This window comes from Cricetulus griseus, chromosome 5 (assembly GCF_003668045.3).
Source record: "Cricetulus griseus strain 17A/GY chromosome 5, alternate assembly CriGri-PICRH-1.0, whole genome shotgun sequence".
Lineage (NCBI taxonomy): Eukaryota > Metazoa > Chordata > Mammalia > Rodentia > Cricetidae > Cricetulus > Cricetulus griseus.
This window is the reverse complement of record NC_048598.1, coordinates 163,960,960-163,983,301: the sequence shown is the minus strand read 5'-3', so window position 1 is coordinate 163,983,301 and position 22,342 is coordinate 163,960,960. Positions and strand designations below refer to the sequence as shown.

Below are 22,342 nucleotides of genomic sequence, written 5' to 3'. Positions count from 1 at the left end.
AGGTTTAGTAAAGCATCTTATGTTGTTTTTAAGAAAATTTCAATTATTACATTTTTTCAGTAAAGACTGGTATTGTAGTTTGAATGTTATTGGCCCCCATAATCTTACAGGGGACCATATATTTTGGAAATCTATTCCACCCAACCATGAGTTCAGGAGAGCCCAGAATTTCTATTGTCTTTTAAATGCCAGCCAATAGCTGCTGGATGTCCTGGCCTTGGTGGAGAATGACTCCTATCTAAATAACAATAGCCTTGGACCAGGGTGAGTCTATACCCATCATGAAGGCTAGTGAGATGGTGAGATGTGCTAGGATAAAGGAGCCTGAAGCCCTTTATACATGATAACAGATGTCTTATGCCATTGCCCCCACTTTTGGATGGCTACTTAAGATGATGTATCAATAAACTGGGTGGAGTTCTGTATTGACTGGCACTGCCCTCCTATTATGATCAGGTGTCTCTGTCTCTTCTTTAATGTAATTGGATAGCTAGCTTTCCCTCATCCACACTCCCTGACTCATTGTCAGACCTGGAGTGTTTGGCTGGTTCTGATCTAAGCCCCCAAAGACAGACAGTCTGTAAGAAATGGCTCCAGAATATGGGGTAATACAGATGGTCAGACACAGTAGTACTATTAGGAGGTGTGACTTTTTGGAGTAGATATGGCCTGGTTAGAGGTAGTGTGTCACTATGGGAGTGGGCTTTGAGGTTTCCTATGTTCAGTATACTGCCCAGTGTCTCAGCAAATTTCCTGTTACCTGCAAGATATATAAATCTCAGCTACTGCCCCAGCACCTTTTCTGCCTGTATGCTGCCATGCTCTGCACCATGATGATATTGGATTGAACCTCTGAAACTGTAAGTGAGTCACCCCAATTAAATGCTTTACTTTATAAGAGTTGTTGTGGTTCATATACCCAAAGGATGCTTGCTCACCTAAGTTTGTAACAGCCTTATTGGTAATAGCCAGAACCTGGAAACAAACTAAATGTCCCTCAACCAAGGAATAGATAAAGAAAATGAGTTACATTTACACAATGGAGTATTACTAAGCTGTTAAAAAGTAAGACACAAGGGAATTCAATGAAACTAGAAAACAATCATTGTGAGTGAGGTAACCCAGACCAAGAAAGACAAACATGGTATGTACTCACTCATAAGTGAATATTAGCTGTAAAATAAAGGATAACCATGCTATTATCCACAGTCCTAGAGAGGCTAGGTAACAAGGATTATTCAGGGGGCATACACAGATCTCCTCATGAAGGGGAAATGGAAGAGATTTTGTGAGTGGACTGAGGGCAGGTGGGGATGGGAATATGAAAGATCAGGTTGTGGGGGTGACACAGGGGAAGAGTAATTACAGAGATTACTGGAAAGGTGGATCATTTTGAGGTGAGGTAACAACCTGGTACAAAGAAATCTCCCAGGAATCTATCAAGAAGGAAGAACCCTAAACCCTGGTTAGACTCCTAATAGTAGCAGATACATAGCCTTAATTGACCATCTCTTGTGAGAAGACTGATGCCTAGCCCTATTGTCAACAGAGAGACTTCATCTAGCAACTGATGGAAACAGATGCAGACCTACAGACTAACTAATATTAGGTGGAATTCAGGACTCCTGAAGAAAAGACAAAAGGAACAAGCATAGGAGCCAGAATGGTCAAGGATACCACAAGAAAACCCACAGAATTACTAACCTGTGCTCATAGAGTCTCACAAAGACTGAAGGGACAACCAGGGAGCCTGCATGGGAAGTTTGGTCCTCTTGTGAGAGTCCTAATAGTGGGAACAGGGGCTGTCTCTGATTCTTTTGCAGGTTGTTAGGACCGTGTTCCTCATCTGGATTGCCTTGCCTAGCATTAATACATGGAGAGGTGCTTTGTCTTACCAAGATATGCCATGTTTTGTTGATAGTTGTGGGAGACCTGCCCTTCCTAAACAGAAATGGAGGACAAGGGATTGGGAGAAGGGACTAGTAGAAGAGGGGGTAGAAACTTTGGCCAAGGTGCAAAATAAACAAATAAAGTAAATAAATAATTTTTTAAAAAATAAAAAAGAGTTTCTGGGTTCATGCTGTCTCTTCACAAAAATAGAAACCCTAACTAAAATAACTCGGGAGCCAGATGCTGAGGTCAGAGCCTGCTAGCTTAGAGAGACAAAGCACCCATCTAGCCTTCCTCCTCAGCCAAAGTCCCCAAAGCTTCCTTTTCTGTCACCATTTCAAACAAACCTCCCCTGACTCAATGTCCCTCACTTCTACTTCCTGTGTGTCTCACTGTTCATCCTCCTGACTCCCTCTTGCTCTCTGTTTTTTTCTTAATTATCCTATGTACACTTCCTATCAACCTGTCATCTGGTTGCTTGCTCAGCTTCTTGACCTATTGTGGACTTTATTTAATCCTCTTTACAATATTCAAGCAGAAAGCTCTTGGATTAAAGGTGTGTGCTAGAGCCAAGCCCCACCACAACTAGAAACAGGTTTGTTCAGTAAATAATACAATCTCTAGGTTCAGATTGTGATCCAAATATCCTGCAGCAATGATAGTTCCCATTGAGGGTTTTATGCATGTACATATGTTGGTGCATGTGAGCGCACACATGTGTTAGCATGCTGGCACATGTAGTTCAAATGAGAAAAGGGTAGGTTAACACAACCTCTAAAGAAGAAGGAAAATATTTTAAGGCATTGTAGTTTTTTAGGTATGGGATGAAAAATAATAATGGTACAATAATATTTCAGAGGACATCATATAAGCAATACTCCTACTTAACAAAGGGAGATCTAAACTCTAAAATGTATTAGTTTAGTAAGATGAAAGTATTTATCAAATAACCATAACCCCTGTGTCCTTAGAACACAGGATGACAGTCTTTTCAAACAGAATATTTTTAGAGAACATAACAACACTAAATCTTTCCTCCTCCCATCACCTGACCCACCATTTTCACAGTACTTCATGCCAAGAAGAGATAAGGTTTCCTTCTTGTGTGCTGAAGAAATGATACCTACATTTCCCATCATGCATGGTTGCTTTAAAGCAAATAAAACAACAAAATAAATCATCCATACAAACTTGTGATTTCTGCCTCTCCTTGAAACAGTTTTGTGGAAGTGAAACCAGATGGAACATTGTTTTTCAAGGAGAAATGGGAAGGCTTCATGGGTATTCTTCAGAAATATATACAGAGACACAGGCATGATTGTCTCTTGGTCCTTGTCTCCCTGGAAATGAGAGAAAGTCATGATTGAAAGGTCTGGGTTACAGCAGGCCATGCTGTGTCTATACTGGGCATCTGAGGGCATAATGAGAAACTGTTCAAAGGTGGTTCTTATTTAGTAATGACAGCACTTCCATGATATGGTTCCATTAAATATCAGCAGTTGTTACTCACCAGGGGAAAGGAGGCCTAGAGAAATGACTTTGTGTTTCTTTGTTGTTCAACTCTCAGAAGAACCTTAATAAATATTCAAGGAGAAGTTTTAAAGTCCAGTGCTACTGTTAAGTAAATACACATGGGAAAATAGTTTGTACACTCTTGGAAAATGTAGAAGGTACATAGATATATGTGATGTATTTTTGTGCAGTCTACAATCATCACTCCGATTTGCATATTTAAATGGTTTAAATAATATTTCTGGTGTCTTTGGAATCCTTTTACTCCAAAAATAAACTGTCATTTGCTTGCCTTCTGGTTATTGTGGAAATGATTCACCTGTGGGTTTTTGCGGTTGATCATGGGATTGTTTCTAAGAAATCCCAGCCAGCAATACATAGCTAGACTTAAGGCAGATGGAAAGAGCTGGGATTGGTTGTCCTGCCGTTCATCTAGACATTGCCCTGTTGTGGGGAATGCTGAGATCAGAAAATGATTTTTTTTCTGGAAGGTAGCTGTCATGAAATTAGTTTGAATGTTGTTCCTGGCACAGCTATATGGTAACCTTGGCACTTCCATTATCTTCTAATCCTCAGTCATATCCTTTATAATGTGGGGGTGATAATTGCATGCCACAGGTGCATTTTAAGTACTAACATTTTAATGCCTTCTAAATTGTAAGGGATTATGCAAATAGTTGTTAGATAATCATATTATTATATTATTGCTATAATATAATATATTGAGGATACACAAGACAACAAGTATGCTATGTTTCATATAACTTATTCGTTTTCCTTTGGTGAAAGTCTTTCTGGATAATGTTCTGCAATTGATGTATGTAAAAGTAGAGCTGGTCCTGTACACACAAAATTGACAATACCATCCCCACCTTATTCTACTTGCCTGTGTAGGCAAAGACCATACAAGTTCAAAGGACAAGGAAAAAATGCTGATGTTTGACAAGGAGAATGACCCCATTGGAGAACTTTTGAATCTGAACTGACCTTTAAATTCTTAAATTTCTTTTTTATGGTATATATTTTACAAATGAACTTTTACTATTCCTTACATGTTAAGCAAACCCATGTAAACACTCAAAATAATTTGCTAAAGGCAGCTGGTGCCTGCTATTTAATCACCTAGAAATATCACTTGACATTTGTGCTCTCTTTTGTTCCACTGACAACTTAAAATAGAATAATGACCCTCAGGAGCTGAAAGTGTATGAGATGTCAAGGAGGAATACTTACAGTTTGTTTTAGAGAGGCTATTCTAGGTCTAAAGAATAATTGAAGTTTGATGCCTCAGGCAGCCTGCTGATGAAAATATTTTAAGATGTGAGTACTGTGGAAACAGCTAAGTTCTCTGAATAAGACCAGGCATGATTTTCAGAAAGGAGAAGTGTGGAGCTATATTTGTAGTGTATATACTATGTCTGATTGAGTGCTATAGCCACTTTTGTCCTCAGAAGTGTTCATCACATAGACTGCTAGTTTCCTCATCATGTCAGAAAGCAGGGGAATTCATTTTTCTCTGTCTTACACCAGTTTTCCTTTTAGAATTTCCCATGACAACAGAATAACCTTTGCATTGAGTTTGATAATCATGACAAAAGTCTTCTTGCAGCCAGGACTCCATATTCTGTCATAGACTTTGGGAGATCATTTGTTGCTTGTTTACAAATTCACCTTTTAACCTCATCCATCTTCCATTCAACTGAGGAAATTCTAGTATCAACTTCTTCTTTTCCTGTCTCCTTGGCATCAGTTTCTCTGATGTTTGCTTCTCATGCACTCTTCCCTTTCTGAAATGATTTGGTGACTCAGTATACAAAACTGCATCCTAGGAAAATTCTGCTACCTATGTGCCAAGAGCCTGAACTCTACTCTGGTCCCTCTTCTCTCTTCTGTCTTAGCTATCATTCACTGCTTCTATATGAAATGTTACTTACAGGGAGATTCACTATCACTATGTCAACAAATGCTTTACCGGAAGCAAGGAGGAATAATGAAGGATTGATGTAAATTAACAGTTCACCTGTGTTCTCTCTCTCTCTCTCTCTCTCTCTCTCTCTCTCTCTCTCTCTCTAGGCAAATACCAATATGGAGCCAGGTAAAAATACAAGGGAATTTAATAGGGAAAAGCCTTACTTACAGAGCGACCAAGCCAGCCAGCAGGGCAGCAGTCTGTCCAGCAAGCCTAAAATGAAAGTGAAACTATCCCACCACGTAAGCATCCCTCTCTCTATGTCACCCTGACCACGCCCTCAGAGGCATGGTCAGGCACACCTGTAGCCAGCCCCTAAGCAGGCATGGCTACAGCATCTCCTAAAATTCCCCTTTTAGTCTAAAAGAGGATTAAAACTTAACAGTGTAAAGTATCCAAAATTAACAGTCATAAAGGTGAAATATAAGAAGATACAACAATCTGCTTATGTCACATCCTAACCATATCTATTTTAACTAAAGCCTAAAGTCATCTGAAAGAGGTGTCTAAGCCTGAACACCTCCTTCCAATCCCAACCATAAACAATAGGAAGCTATCCCTAACTAAGTATATACACTATTCTAAGGACAACAATGAGAGAAAGGGGGAATAGCATCCTCCAAGTTACTTCCTGCTGAAATGGGACAATGATAGCCTTGTAGGGTCCTTTAGGAAGAAAATGTTAGTATAGTGTAAGTCTTGAATGGATTGTATCCAGTCCAAGTTAGATGAGATTTGCTTGATTGAAGATCTTGCTTGAAATCCTCAACTTGATTGAAGTCAGTACAGGAAGCTCAGGCTGGAGTGTCCATTGAAATGGAGCATGTTGGGTCCAGTGCAGTTGAGGAGGTGTGGCCCATTTCCTTTCCGGGGTGTCCATGGATTGCTGTAATGCAGGTCTTCATTAACTTAGTGGGACTCAAACATAAATGTTAGCAGAAAAATGTTTGCTTGTGTAAGTATGTATACTAGAAGCATAACAATTAAGAGAGGGTGTGCACCTCAAAAGAAAGAGCCAAGAAAAGACAAAGACAGTCCCCAAATTCTTCTCTTGTTCTGTATTACATCAATTGGCTTCTTGATACAATACAGAAACTCAAAAGTTTAGTTAAACAATCTGCTTGGATTTTAGAGGAAGAAAGACAAATCCACCTCTAAATCCAACATTGGTTTAAATGAATAGGGACTAGGAAATAAAGAGAAAGAGAGTTCTCTGAGAGACAGCTTACTGTATGGTAAGTTCCTTTTGTTTGATGGTTATACCTACCTTCTCTTCTTAAGTATCTACCCATGCAGTGTTCTTGGACTTCTGGAGATGAGTTTTCCTGTGAAGATAAAAGCAAAACACTTCCCTTTCCTTTGTGAGGTTTCTATTTAGTTTATGAGATATACTTTAGTAGAATACCTATCATTTCTCCTCACCAAGCGGTTTTTCCTTTTCAACTCAAATCTTAATCAACTTTGATGGAATCCAAAGATTTTCTTCTCCTGTGGAAACCAATGCAAAACCCCTACCACATCGTAACACATGTCCTAGTTTCCATACAGAGGTTAGTACATCTTGGAAGTATACTGGCTGATTGAGTTCAGCAGTTTTTTCCGTAGTCTAGTGTCTTTCTGCAGCTGTTTGTCTGTCCTGGTTTCCATACAGAGGTTAGTACATCTTTGAAGTATACCAGCTGATTGAGTTCAGCAGTTTTTTCCGTAGTCCAGTGTATTTCTTCAGCTGTTTGTGCTTTCACATTGGCAATAAGAAAGTTTAGTGTTAATAAAGCATTATGCAACCTATGATTGGGAAGGGTTGACTTACAAGCCTGTCTATTGAGCATCTCCTTTAGTGTCCTATTAGATCTCTCAACTACTGCTTGTCCCGGAGGATTGTGTGGTATACCGGTGACATGCTTTATGTTATAATATTTGAAAAACTGTTCCAATTTAGTGGAGACATATGCTGGAGCATTGTCAGTTTTTATTTGTGCAGGTATACTCATAAATGCCATCACCTCTAACAGGTGTGTAATAACAGAATCAGCTTTTTCAGAGTTAAGACCTATTGGAACCCTGAGAATGTGTCTATAGTATGATGCACATATTTCAAATTTCCAAATTCTGCAAAGACATCCATCTGCCAAACCTCATTTCTCCAAATATCTTAGGATTACAACCTCCTGGCAATGGAGTTTGATTATAAAAGGAACAAGTAGGACAGTTTCTCACTATCTCCTTGGCTTGTTGCCAAGTAATGGAGAAGTCCTTTTCAAACCTTTGCTATTTACATGATGTTTCTTATGAAATTCTGAGGCTTCTACCACACTTCCGATTAAAATAAATGATCAATCTCATCATTGCCTTGTGCTAGTGGAACTGGGAGACCCGTATGGGATCTGATATGTGTAATGTATATAGGATTACTTCTGTTTCTGATTGTTTCCTGTAATTGTATATACAGTGAAGTTAATTCTGTATTATCAGGAACAAATTCTGCAGTCTCAATGTGTAACATGACTCTTTCCGCATATTGAGAATCAGTAACTATATTAAGAGGTTGTGTAAAATCCATGAGTACCATGAGAATTACATATAATTTTGCCTTCTGTACAGAAGTGTATGGACTTTGAACTACTTTACTTACCTCAACTACTTTATAAACTGCCTTACCTGATTTGTTGGCATCAGTGTAGAAGGTAAGAACTCCAGAAATGGGAGTTTGTCTTACAATACATGGAAGAATCCAGACTGTTTTTTATGAATTAATTCTGTCAGTTTTGGGATAATTTTTGCTAATTGCTCCCAAAATCAGTTAGAGCTATTTGACAATATTTATTATCCTCCCATAAGGAGAAAATTTCCTCATTAGATAAAGGTACTATAATTTCTGCTGGATCTTTTCCAGTCACTTGACAAAGTCTTAATTTGCCATTTAGAATCAAATCAGAAATCTTTTATATATATGTCTTTAACTTTTTATTCTGTTTATGTGGCAGAAATATCCACTCCAATATGGTGTTTTTCCTCTGCATTGGAATCCCAGAGGGGTATTCTCTGGATGGCAAGATAGCCAGAATACACTCTAAATCAAGGTTTGTCTGATCCACATACACATCCAATATTCTGTTTTCTACCCATTGTAATTCATTTTCTGCCTCAGCAGATAATATTCGAGGACTGTTTAGGTCCTTATCACCTTTAAGGACCATTTTTAAATGTGTTAAGTCATGTCCTTCTACACCAATAATCATCTGTAATTGAGAAATTTCCCCTAATAATTTCTGAAGAGAATTAAGAGTTTGATAATGATATCTCCTAATTTGTACCTTCTGAGGCCTGATTATTTGTAAGTCTATCTTGAAACCTAAATAGTTAATGGAATCTCCTCTTGGCATCTTTTGGGGGCAATCTGTAACCCCCAATGAGGCAGAACTTACTTCACCATTTCAAACATACATTCAAAAGTTTCCTTATTAGAATCTAATAAAAGAATATCATCCATGTAATGATAAACAAGAGATTGTGAAAATTTCTTATGAATTATTTCCAAAGGTAGCTGTATAAAGTGCTGACACAAAGTAGGACTATTTAGCATTCCTTGTGGCAAAACCCTCCACTGATAGCTCATAACTAGCTGTGAATTTTTAAGAGTTGGTACAGTAAATGCAAATTTTTCTCTGTCATTTTCCTATATTGGTATTGTGAAAAAAAGTCTTTTAGATCAATGACTATGATAGACCATCCTTTAGGTATCAGAGAAGGCAATAGAATCCCAGGTTGCAGAGAGCCCATTGGTTGAATTACCTTATTTATGCCTCTGAGGTCTGTCAGCATTCTCTACTTTACCTGACTTCTTTTTGATAACAAATACAAGAGAATTCCAAGGGCTGGTAGATTCCTCTGTTTGTCCAGCATCTAGCTGTTCCTGAACTAGTCTTTCAAAAGCCTCTAGCTTCTCAGAGGTCATAGTCCATTGTCCTGCCCAAACAGGTTCATCTGTAAGCCACTTCAATGTCAGGGTCTTTGGCTGCTCTGAAGGTCTATCATTTGTACCTAGCTTCTGTACAGCCTGGATGGTTGTTAATCATTTTCCATAGCATGTTACCAGATCTTTTCTACTATCTAAAGATTGTACGTAATTTGTATCTGACACTGGAGGGATATTAATCTGAGTATTCCATTGCTGTAAGAGATCACAACCCTAGAGATTTATAGCTATATCTGCCACGTATGGTTTCAGTCACCCTTTCTGTCCTTCCGGTCCAATGCAGACCACCGAGTTAACACTCTGTAGAACTCTAGATAGAGTTCCAATTCCTAAAAATTGTATATTCGCCTCTCTAAGAGGTCATTTCTGAGGTCAAGACTTTTGGGTAATAATAGTCACATCTGCCCCAGTGTCTACTAAGCCAGTAATAACTTTATTATTAATTTTCACTTTCAACTGAGGTCTTTTATCATTAATAGAAGTTTGCCAAAATATGTGTTTCTCATTTTGTCCAGTCACATTTGATTCTTCATCATTATTCAAACTACCAAATAGAGCAGTATCAGTTTTCACAATAGGCAAAGAATTATTTATTCATCTTATGAGAGATTGTCTTCTACTGCTACTGGGAATGATCAAACCTTTCTCGATATGGGGGGCCTGCCCTTCCCACATCTTCTACACAATCAAGAAGGCAGTGGCCTTCTGTATGAGGCATTGTTAGAATTTGTCTACAATTTCTCTTGATACGTCCCATTCTAGCACAGCTGAAACATCTAAGTTCCTGGTGCCTTAATGATCTCCTGGGGAAGGCTCTTCCTACCCAAGGTTCTGGTTCATAGTAGTAGTAACCTCTAGCCTCTTGGTACCTATGTTGACCTCTGTAAAGTGTTTCTCCTTCCCAAGCCCTTGGATCCTCACCTCTAGAACTTTTAATCTCCTGTTGCCTTTTAAAATCTACCCAAGCTCCAGTATCTTACACATTATAGTCAATGTTGGCTGCAGGCAAAACCCATTCTTCTAGAGGAGCCGATCTGAAGTTTAAAGTATTCTTTTATAAGCTGTTGTATATATAATTGATTGTCTTGTTTCTAGATCTGTTACCTGTAATTCTACTGCACTATATAATCTTTGTAAGAAGTGCTGGAACGGTTCTGTAGGTCCCTCATCTATTCTGGTATAAGCTTCTAGGCATTCTCCTGGCTCACGAACCTTATCCCAGGTGTTTAATGCTGCTTTCCTGCACAGGGACATCATATGGTCGTCATATGCAGCCTGAGCCTGTGGTTTAGCATAAATAGCCTCACCAAGAATCTTATCTAGGGGGGCTTCATAACCTTCCTTTATGCCTCGATGCTCAAGGAGCTTTGTCACTTACCTGACCAATACCTTCCCCTGGATTTGGAATGAATTATCAAGTACAGCTGCTACCCATCATTTCCAATTTGGGGGGGTCACCCTGTTAAAGGTTGCCCATGAATGTAATAGTTGTTTTACCCATGGGCTATGGAGACCATATGAAATAACTGATTCTTTAATATTCTTAAGATCCTTTAACTGTTTAGGTTGCCATATATAAGCCATCTGTCCCTGAGGGTGTTTCTTAGAAGCTACGTTTTCTACCATGGTAGCTGGGTAGACTAATTGTGTATGAGTAACAACCTTAGAAGAATAGTCATGATACCTGGGTGAAGTAGGTGCCTCGGATTGGAGTGATTCTGAGGCATCCCAATGATCTTTAAGCCTATTAATGATATCCTCATGAAAACTTTCAAGTTCCTGCATCATAAAAGATTCCAAGCATGTTATTAAATCTGTAAATTGCTCAAACTGCTCCTCTACATGTTTTTCTAGGTCTTTAATACAGTCATCTTTAGACAGCATCGGATGGTATCGAAACTGCCTTCTAGGCATTGGAGTCTAGATTCGAGGTCATAATTTGCTGATTTTTGAGTCCTCAACAATCAACTGTATGGACCTATCTAATCTGTCAGCCCTGTTCTGTAAATTATCTTCCAAATATTTGAATCTAGACTCAAATGTGGGATCTGCCACCTTAGATGCTTCAATAATTGATTGAATGGCATTGTCCAATTCTTCAACCCTATCCTGGGTATTTTGCCCCTTTGCATCTAGTTTCTGGGTCACATAGCCTATCTGTGTTTCTAGCTGGCTACAGATATTCTTTAGTTCATCATGGTCCTCTGACAGCCTAGCCTCTATCGCCTCAGTCATGGAGGATCTCTCTGTGTTTTTCTTATCATAAATACACTGCATCTCATCTTGGGTAACAGACAGCTCTGTCTTTAGTGTATTGGACACAGAGCCAAGGTTATCATCCAATTTCTGTTCCACTTGCTGTACAATTGTAGCCTGACCTAATCAGTTCTCCAAAACCTCATTGCGAAAAGCTGTTATTCCCTGTAAGTAGGTGGTGATGTTATCTTTGTCCCTGTTCATGGGAACTCAGGCTAGTAATATTATTTGTACCAGCAAGCTGTCATTACTGCATATAGACTGGAAATTGGCAGATTAGCGTCCTCCTCAAACATTGAATTCACATGATAAGCAAAAATATTACCACTTTTAGCAAATGATAAATATTCCAACATGATTTTACCTGATTTCTACTCTTTGACCAGCAGGTTGAACAGGCGCTCAGTTAGTCTGCACGGTGTTTGGCAGCGTTCAGTGGCAGCAGTGGAGAGAGGTGACAAAGGCGGCTACACTTAGCTTAGAGAGTGTGGTTGCAACGCTGAATGAGGTGCAGCTTTAAGGGTGCTGTGTGAACCCTGCCTACTCAGCTCTAGGGCAGGAGGCCTCCAGGCATGGGCAGGCCACAGTCTGAGCCAGTCCCATGCAAGCAGCTTGAAACTGCAACAGTAACCATGGGGAGGTCTGTGGAAGTCTCCCAGCTGGGTGGACAGTTCAGAGGGGCTCAGCGGCATTGGGGATGCACTTGTGGCATATCGGATTGGCTGTGAGCAGGGAGCACCTATGAAGACAGGGCGGTTTCCTGGCCTAGGCTGCCATCCTGGTGGGAACCTCAGACTATCCCAAGTGGGGCCTAGGTTTACAATATCCTGCTTCTGACACCAGATAATGTAGGAAATTACCAATACAATGCCAGGGAAAAATACAAGTGAATTTAATAGGGAAAAGCCTTATTTACAAAGCAACCTAGGCAGCCAGCAGGGCAGCAGTCCATCCAGCAAGCCAAAAACAAAAGCGAAACCAGCCCACCATGTTAGTGTCCCTCACTCTACATCACCCTGACCAAGCCCTCACAGGCATGGTCAGGCACACCTGTAGCCAGACCCTAAACAGGCATGGCTGCAGCGTCCCCTACACTCTCTCTCTCTCTCCAATTGCTTATGCATTTCGGATGTGTTTAAATAGTACCTTTCTACTTTATGAAATATTGACTGATCAGAACCTTAGTGATATTGAATGTTTTGCATGTTGTGTGTCCAAAACCAAAATTTCTCAAATTTTCTGGACCATCTTTAAGTGCCTTCATGGGTATTCCTTGCTGTCCTCTGCAGGTGACCTAGCATGGTTGTTTTGGGCTATTTTTTTTAAAAGACTTCTAGTCTCCACCAATAAAAGGACTAGGAATGCAGCTAGAGAGAATTCATGACTGATGGCAGAGTTTTGCCCATGTTGCTAAAACCCACCCACCTGATGGTCACACCAATGGATTTGTTCTGTTTCTATAGAAATGCCTCAAAATTGTAACCTGCTTGTAATTTAAAATTTCTGGTATGCTGAATCTGTTTGTGGGTTACTAGTACATATATGAGTTCTAGAATAAATTATCCCTTATCCCCTTTGAGGTGAGGATTGTATTTTTATGTTGATAAATATTACTATCTCCACTGATTAGAAGCATGGGAAAATTCATAACATTTATTAAATAAATTCTACTTGAATGTAACTTCTTCCAACTTGTAAGTGCTTATTACTGTTTGAAAAAATTTTAAATAGAAATACTATTATACTGAACATATCTGAGTCTGATTTTGCCAGTGTACTACTGGTTTCTTCATCTCTTCTACTTCATGACACTTTCCTTTTGAGTCCTGAATTTGTAACCAACCTATCTTTTGATACCTTTATCAAATACCTAAGAACCACCATGTTTAGTATACTGAGAGCAGAGCTTCTAGTCCTTTCATTGTTTTCTGTTTCAGAAAATGGCACCATTATGAGTTAATGGCACCATTAATCATGCTATATAGTGGCTTCCTGTTCATTATCACAATTCAATTCATCAGCAACTTTCAGGTTTTTCAAAAGTTGAATGAAAATGTCTTTTTAATCCTGTTTGTGACTCAATTTCAATCTTCTCTATGTATCAATACAGATCAGAATTATTTCTGCTCCTGTATTTTCTCCCTCTTAAACTATACCCGACCAGCATTGAAGAAATATTTGATGACAGTAAGAAAATCAAGAGGAACAAAATCAATTTATCCATAAAATCTTTCCGGAACTTTCATTGCAATTACCATAAATGTTGCATTTCTTTCCAGGCCCTAACTCTGTTTAGCATTACTCCCTTATTCACTACTCTTGAGTCACATTGGAGTCCCCTTGATCACTAGAGAAGGCAAGCTCTTGTCCATCTAAGGAATGTAGCATTTATTTTTCTCTAGAGGGCTTGAATAGTTTGTTATTTTTTTTCCAGCCCAAATGTTGAGTCATGAAAGTATTCTCTGACTGGTCCCTCCTATCATTTATTTGTCTGTTTGTTTGTTCAGACATGGTCTTATTATAACATCCAGGTGTTGCATTTACTTTTCCTGTGGAGACATGACCAAATTAAAAACAGATATAAAAGAAACAAGTGAGTGTGCTGGGTTTGTTCACATAACACAGCTAATGGATAATTGCAGGAGCACAACTGACCCCCAAAACAGGTTTATCACTGCAAAACCCCATTCCTCCTGGCTGATTGATTGTCTAGTGGAAGCTGCTCCATGTAGTCCCTTTAAAAGCCAAACTTCTGCTTCCTGTAACGGGGATCCCTTGCATCTGGGAGAGAGAATAATATCATAATATCATTAACATAAACCCAGGTTGGTCTACTCTAGATTCCGTGGTTATCGAGTTGGGGTCTTGGGAAGAAAAATCCAACATCATATCAAATTACATCTGGAATTTAAAACAAAACGAAACAACAGAAACTGCCATATGTCCTAGGCTGTCCTGAAATTTGCCATATATTTCTGACTGGATTTGAACTTCTGATTTCCATGTGTTCATTAATATATTTTAGTTATAATATACCTTTAATCATTTTTTACTATGCCTTGCATATACTACTTTAAAAATATGCATATTTGAGGCAAGTGGTTTAAGTGTCTCTGAAAAACCAAATTTCTCACAAGCACATCAGTATTTTATGAAAAACTTGAAGCTCTGGATTTCAGAGTCACCCTGATCTGGTTACACTGGACAGTCCAGCATTCCCTTGCCGTTTGAACTAATGAAAAAACTTCACCTTTTAGCATTTCCACAGTTAGAGTTCTTCCCTTTTCTTCCTGTTACCAAGGAAATCAAGATTCTCTCTAATAGCTTCTTTGTCTCATTAATAAGACAGTTTGTAAGCTCAATGAGAATTTTATTAGCATCTGACAAAAAAGTAACAGAACAGACAAGCTATAAATTCCAGCAGCTGTACAGAATGTGAGAGGGGTGGGGGTGGCATATGATAGAGGACAGCAAGCAGGTGCACTGTAGCAAGCAGGAGCACTGCAGAAGGTGTGGGTGTGGAGTAGAACTTCACAGAATGAGTAAAGACATCCAGAGAGTCAATATGTCATCCCAGGCTTTGGTCAGCCTTTCTTGAGTCAGGGCTCAGACAAGTAGACCAGCCTGTGAGCAGAGGTTCCAAGGCACCTTTTGGAAGCTCCACAAGAGGCTACACCAAGAAAGGGCTTCTGGGAAGAAAAAGGCACATTATCTCATTGAGGAGATAGCAACACCCTACCGTATCTACAGTTAACTTAGATTTCTAAGGGATGGGGAGGCTCCAAGCCAGATAAAACTATTCTAAAGGACACTTATGCCTCACAGTCTGGATATCATACTATTTAAAAATAGACCCCAAAGAAATGGGAATTTCCCAAAAATCTCACTGTTCAGAAGTTACTCTGCTTTGTATGAAACTTTTTTTTTTGTCTTTTTTAGGCTTTCGCTTACCCCAAGAAACTCAATTTTCCAAGTAGCTGTGTATTTCATCCTAAGAAAGTTTGACTGTTTCCTAAGTGGATTCAGAAACTGCACTATTTGCCAGTTACTATCCATACAAGTAAATAAGATATATTCCTAGGAATAGCAAAGAAGCCAGTCTATGAGTTTATTGGGGGAGATTTGAAACCATGGGAGTATATGGCACATTCAAATTATATAAAGAAATAAATACTAAGAACTTAATGGACACACAAGACAGAGAAAAGAGTGCCACTCCCTTGCTTGCCACCATAATATTGTAGACACAACACTGAGATGGCATAGTCCCACACCAATGTATCATTTGTGGAATTTATGATAAACTTCCATCATGGAACCTGCTGACCCTTGTGATTTTTGTAATTCTGACAATGTGGAAAGAAAACTTGTCTGAGAGAAGAGAAGTCACATGGATCTGACAACTTATCAGACCACCTTACAGGGTGAGACACTGAAGCCCAGGCAAAGACAGGCATGTGGTGGGCAGAACCACACACACACTTCTTAGATGTTCATATCCTTCACCTTTTGTTTAAACTTCAGTCTTCCTTCAAGAACCCCAAAAAGACAAACAAGAGGGGTTGCTGGATCTCTTTGTCCCCCTTTCCACATCATAGTGAATAGATAAATCTGCCTTTTCTAATTTCTACTACTAAGTTGGCTATTTCTTTCGTTTGTTAAGGATAGGTGGATAAACCTGGCAAAAGAAATTAGTATTTGTTGATAGGGCAATGCCTATAGACTTGTGGATGAGATGTCCACCAATGCAAAACCCACTTTGTTGCCAAACCTATTCCCGTAGAGTTCACAGTAGCATTAACAGAAATCACTGAGCATGAAGTCCTCACCTTCAGTTATTAATATGGGGCTGCAATTCTATGAAGTCTATGTCTCTCTATTTTTGTTCCTGGCTACCTCTTTAGGATCCGGGTCTGAATGAATGAAGTTTTTAGTGTGACACAAATTCAGTGACTGTTTCCTACTTTCTTAAGAACTGTCTTTGCCTCTGATAACTAGAAGTTGGTTGGGTTTCAATACATCTGTATTAGGAGAATCTTTTGTGACCCTGAGTACACATAAGAGTCTGAGAAACATGTCTCAGTCATTTCTTTAATATGATTACGACTGAGAATCCCACAATGCTTTACATTTTGGTTTACTGAGAAAACAAATAAACACATCAGCCTAAAGCACATAAAATGGTAGAATTTGAGCACAATGGGCTGCCCTCAGTTGCCATGCACAGCAGTTCCACACAGGCAAAATATTCAGTATGGTTTCAGCTCCAGGTGGGGAGGTAAGGTGTAGAGTGCAGATTAGGATATGGTAAACACATTATGGATTAGGCAATTGGAAGCAATGCCCTCCCACAGACACCTACCACTTCTGTTGATGCCAATGAATTTCCTATACAGACGAAGGTGGGAAACAGTAAGGTGAGGCCAAGAAATACAAATGGTGAGTCATCTGCTCTTTCAAGTGAATATTTTTAAAATTTATGCATGGAAGCCAGGTGTGCTATCACACACCTTTAACCCCAGCACTCAGGAGGCAGAGGCAGGAGAATCTCTGAGTTTAATGCCACCCTGGTCTACAGAGCAGTTCCGGAAGAGTCAGACCACACAGAGAAACCTTGTCCCATGAAACAAAACAACAATAACAACATCAAAAACAAAATAAAAAAAATATATCTTTGCATGGAAGAAACTTCACAGAAAGAGAAAAATCCCACTTAGGTGAATCAGCCATAGATAATGACCAAATACGAGAAAGGATGCTAGATTCTGTGCAGTCTAGAGACAGCATAACATCATGCCCTGCCTTTTATTTCCTTCCAGGAGCCAATTCAGGCTCTGAGCAGTGCAGTGAGCCAGTGACTGAGAAGTACAGAGGTACCAGGAGAGTCTTCAGAAGAAATGCAGTGATAGATGGGAGAGAAGCAACTAATAGAAATTCCCCTCATAGGATAATTAGTAGAGAAGAAATGACCTGTTCTAACAAAATTCCAACCAAAGAGAATAAAAATCGTAAAGTGACACTGCAGATGGACTAAAGACTGTCATCTCATGGCTTATGAAGATGGCTCAGTAGGGATGACAAAGGAAGACAAAGCAAAGACCTTGTTGAGAAAAAAATTAACTCTTAAAAAAACCAAAAAATCGAACTCATGCAAATTAGTTTTGCATTATTTAAATTTACTGCACGATTTAAGGAAAAAGGACTGCGTGGATTAAAGTTTCCTAATGTATTTTCAACTACATTGAACAGCACTATAACATAACATTTCATGACAGTGATTCCAGAATATGAGAAAACGTTTTTGCACAGTGATTATGGATATATTTAAAGGATGCAGTAAAGGGAAAGCTTGTTGTAATTAAACCAAACAGCCACCAGGGGGAGGAAGGGAATAAATATCAAAGCCCGACGTCCAGGCACCGCTCCAATTCTAGGAACATTGGATTCCAGAGGAAATGGCTCAGTTTTTTATTTTATGTTTTAAATGTTCTACGGCTGGTGGATCATTGACACCCTGCATTTCACCGTGGGATTTTTCTTTTCAAATCATTTTATTGGGTTTCTCGGCAGTTTTCCTGTGTTGTAAATCCATACTGCTGTTGAGCTGCAAAGTCAAATTCAAACAACATCCAGCACGAATGCATTTTCAGATAGGATTTCTAAAATATTTCACATTCATTTACAGGAGAGCCTCACCCACTACCATGCTGATGGTAGCTCTCTGAACACCACGACTAGGAAACGGGATAAATTTAGAAGAGGAGGGGACTCGCTTCTTAGGGAAGCTATGTAATGACTCAGAAAGAAACTGGAAAAGCAGGCGGGTCAGCACAATAGAATGTAATTAGCAAATGCAATTAGCATCAGCATATAAATCCCTCCCCCTTGACATTCTCCTTTGTATTGCCAAGGCAACCCAGGCAGCCTTCTCCTTTCCCACTCTCTCCCCTTTTCAGCCACTGACTTCGTTCTCCTTGGAATTGATATTAACCAGGCTGCACCTGTATGAACTTGGGTAGGCGTGGAGAACGGGTAAACCAGGGCAATGAAGTGCGAGTGCCGAGAATACAGACCTGGACAATGCAGCCCTTATTTTTATGATTTGATGGTTCACGTACTTTGGGGGATAACAACCTTCATGCAAATGTGGGGAAACCTTATTTCTTCCTGTGACTACATCACACAGTACAGCAGTTTGCCGATGAATAGATGCATACCCAACCCAAGCTCTCTGCTACACGTCTACATCTTCTGTAGAGGTAGTGTGTTATGAATCAAACAATATTCCAACTCATTTTAGTGTTTCCAGTATCCACAAAAAAAATGAGGGATGGGGTGCACACTTGCACACTAGGTTTTCACCTCTCCTTCTTTGCCCTAATTCTTCCTGTGTCTCCCAACCCAAGCTCCTTTTCTAGTTCCTGACCACTTCATCTCTAATTGTTCATGTACCCTTGCAACACACACACACAGTAGAAACATCCAAATGAGAAGTGATGATGACACATGACTCCTTTTCCACCTCAGTTTATTTTTAGTTATGCATGTAGGTGTGTTCACATGAGTGAGTGCCCATGGAGGCCAGAGGGCTCAAATCTTGTGGAACTGGACTTACAAGCAGAGGTGATCCACCTGATGTGGGTGCTGGGAACTGATATCAGCTTCTCTGCAGGAGCATTATGGACTTCTAAATGTTGATCTTTTAAAATTTTGTAATAGTTTTTATATTATTAGTCAAAATTCCAATACTGTCTTGAAGTGCCTTTCTAGGATGGTAGTGGATTGTTTTTTCTTTATTTTAGATACAACCAAGGGGTAAGGGAATGTCTTATTTGGTGTTATTTGACACATAAGAATGAATACCTGAGTTCAATATCCAGCCCAGAGATATGGGAAAATGTGTTAATCCCAAAGATGTGAGGAAAATTAATTAAAGCAAGAAATTAATTAAAGAAGGCCTTTTTATTCATGTACATGTACTGCTTACCCCTAAGGTGAGTTTCAAAGGGTCAGCATTGAACATGAGGAAGACAAGGATTTTATAGCTTAGGAGTAAATTCTTTCCCAATGGGGATCCCGTGGGAAATTGGGTGGAGTTACAGAATCAGAACAGAAGCATGACAAGTTAGTCCTAATGTCCTCCTGAAACAAAGACTTGGTGGAAAGATGGGCATAACAAGGTAGTCAGTCATAACAAGGCACTTAGAGGTGGCCATAATAACTTTCTGAAACAAAGGCATGGTTGCCAGACCTTGGAAGAGGCTATACAGAATGATTAGTAGTTAAAGTTATGGGTGTGGCATGACCCAATCCTTGAGAAACAAAAGTTTCATTGTAAAAAGCAATGAACTTAGTTTCTCTTTACTATAAAATTGTTTTTAAGCCTAAGACAGAGGAAGCCCAGTTCATCAAAAACAAAACAAAACAGGCAGGGCACAGATTTTTACGAGTATAATCCCATACATGGAAACAGGAGGATCCCGGGAGCTGGCTAGGTGAATAAGTGAATCAGTCTAGGTGAATAAGAAAGCTGTAAGGTCAGTGACAGCCACCGCCTCAAAGATAACAGAATGTGATAGAAGAAACACTTAACACCCATCTCTGCTTGTATACACACAGAAGTACACACACACACACACACACACACACACACACACACACACACACACACACACACACACGTAGAAATGAAAATGCCTAGAAAAGCCATGATTTACTTAAGAAATTTGGGGAGATAAACCATTACAGATAATCATTACTTTAAGACCATGTGCTCTTGTAGTTCTTTGCATTTAAGTGATTATAGTTGCCATCTGTAGTGGCCCCACATTGAGGAATTGATCTTTAGGGGCCTGTGCTTTCTTGCAGCCTACACTGAGGGGCCATCTGTGGAAACCCATCTTTGGGGGGCTGCATAGTTGGATCAAGTTGACTTGCCCAGTTCATACCTGAGAGGAGGAATGTGGATTGAGAAAGGCCAAGTAAAGATACTAAGGAAAAGATAGAGACACAGAATAGATCAGAAGGGCAATCCAGTGAATACTGACTGCCCCAAGTTTATTCTTTAATGATCTAATATACTCAAACCAAAAAGGGGGAAAGGACAAGAGACTTCTTTATAAACATCCAAGGAATAAACAGACTTACTTCCTTAATTCTGCAAATATTGAGTAGACTAATTCTGACCTTGAGGGTTATGAGTAACCACATGTTAGATCAAGCCTCTTGTTATCTAGACAAGACATTCACGACTAAGACCAAACATCCTACAATAGCTACGCCTTGGACCTTTTAGGTCTTAATTATTACTTTAACCTTAGAAGAGTAAGATAGTTTTGAACTCTCTAACCTTAAGCCAAGATGAAGCAAAGCCATTTTTATGGACCAAGTGTTAGCTATAGGTTTCCTTCAGAAGGTCCTAGATGTAGTAATATTGTGATTTAGAACGTGTTACAGCATCCTTCACAAACTATGATGTGTCCTGTTTTCACATGAAACCTAGTCTCTTATAACATGGGTTATAAGAGCTGGATCAGGCTTTCCATTTTTTTCAGATGTTTTTTATTAAGAGGACTTTTTGGCAAATAAATCAATATCAAACACTGCACACTTCATTTTAAAATGACATTTAAAGGTGGTGTTTAAACCTCATCCTCATTGTAGATTCTGAGGTAAAGAGCTAGGTCAATGAAGATCTACCAGCCCTTCTACAAAACTCCAGGAATAGGAATCTTGCCTTAAAATGTATTCAGACTGTAAACACCAAAATAAAAAGAACATGTAAGATTGTACATCTTATGTACATAAAGAACTTGGTTTTACATCTCAGCTGATCAGTTTGGCATTTAACCAAGAAAAGACAGATTCCAACAAAAAGAAATATGACCTGAGAAGGCAACTTCTTCACCCAAACTCCATTAGATAACATCTAATTGATGTGATAGACAACAACAGAACCAGTTTAAGGAAAATAAAATTTATTTGACTAGTGGCTATAAAGATTTTAGTCCCCTATCCCTGGAAACTTGTACCAGTCCATACTAACAAAGAAATTTGATTCAAAAAAGAACTCTTTGAAATATTTTTATTGCATTCTTTTTGGTCAGGGAATCAGAGAAATAGATAAAATCCCTCTGATATTACTGATCAGAATAAATCTTCATTTTATCTTTCTGCCTCTCACTCTTGAAGGCTCTAAGTCTCTCACCTCAGAGCAGACTGGAGTCAGGAAGAGGAGAAGCAGAGGACAGGACTGATCTCTCCTGGGCAGACCCTCTAGTGACTGACTTTTTCTAACTAGGCCTCACCTCCTTATTATCATTTCTCCATCCTAGAATCATACTAAAATCCAACAAGAGATAAAAATTGACCAGTTAGGTGAGAGAGCTCAGGTTTCTGTCATTTCCCAAAAGCTGAGAACTAAGCCACAGGAACTCTCTCTCTCTCTCTCTCTCTCTCTCTCTCTCTCTCTCTCTCTCTCTCTCTCTCAAAACACACACACACACACACACACACACACACACACACACACACACACACACACATTCACACAGAAAGCCATCTTTTTGGACTGAATCCTCAGGAAGTATTAAGTTGCCTAGGAGAAGAATATTGCTACCAAATGGGGTAAAGTGGGTATGGAATTAATGGATATTTTTAACCCATAAAAATGATTTTGTTTATACCTAAAAGAAAACACTCACTCACAAGTCTCAAAAATTAAGCAAATATTATTTCAT

At 39.2% G+C, this 22,342-nt stretch overlaps 1 long non-coding RNA gene across 1 annotated transcript; it reads right to left on the bottom strand.

Moving 5' to 3' along the window:
- Nucleotides 1-2,680: 2,680 nt before the first annotated feature.
- Nucleotides 2,681-5,580, bottom strand: LOC113836232. Its single transcript, XR_003486214.2, has 2 exons — nucleotides 5,540-5,580; nucleotides 2,681-3,230 (listed from the first exon to the last, which is right to left on the bottom strand). It is a non-coding gene; the product is annotated as an uncharacterized LOC113836232 (long non-coding RNA).
- Between the last annotated feature and the right edge of the window lie 16,762 nt (nucleotides 5,581-22,342).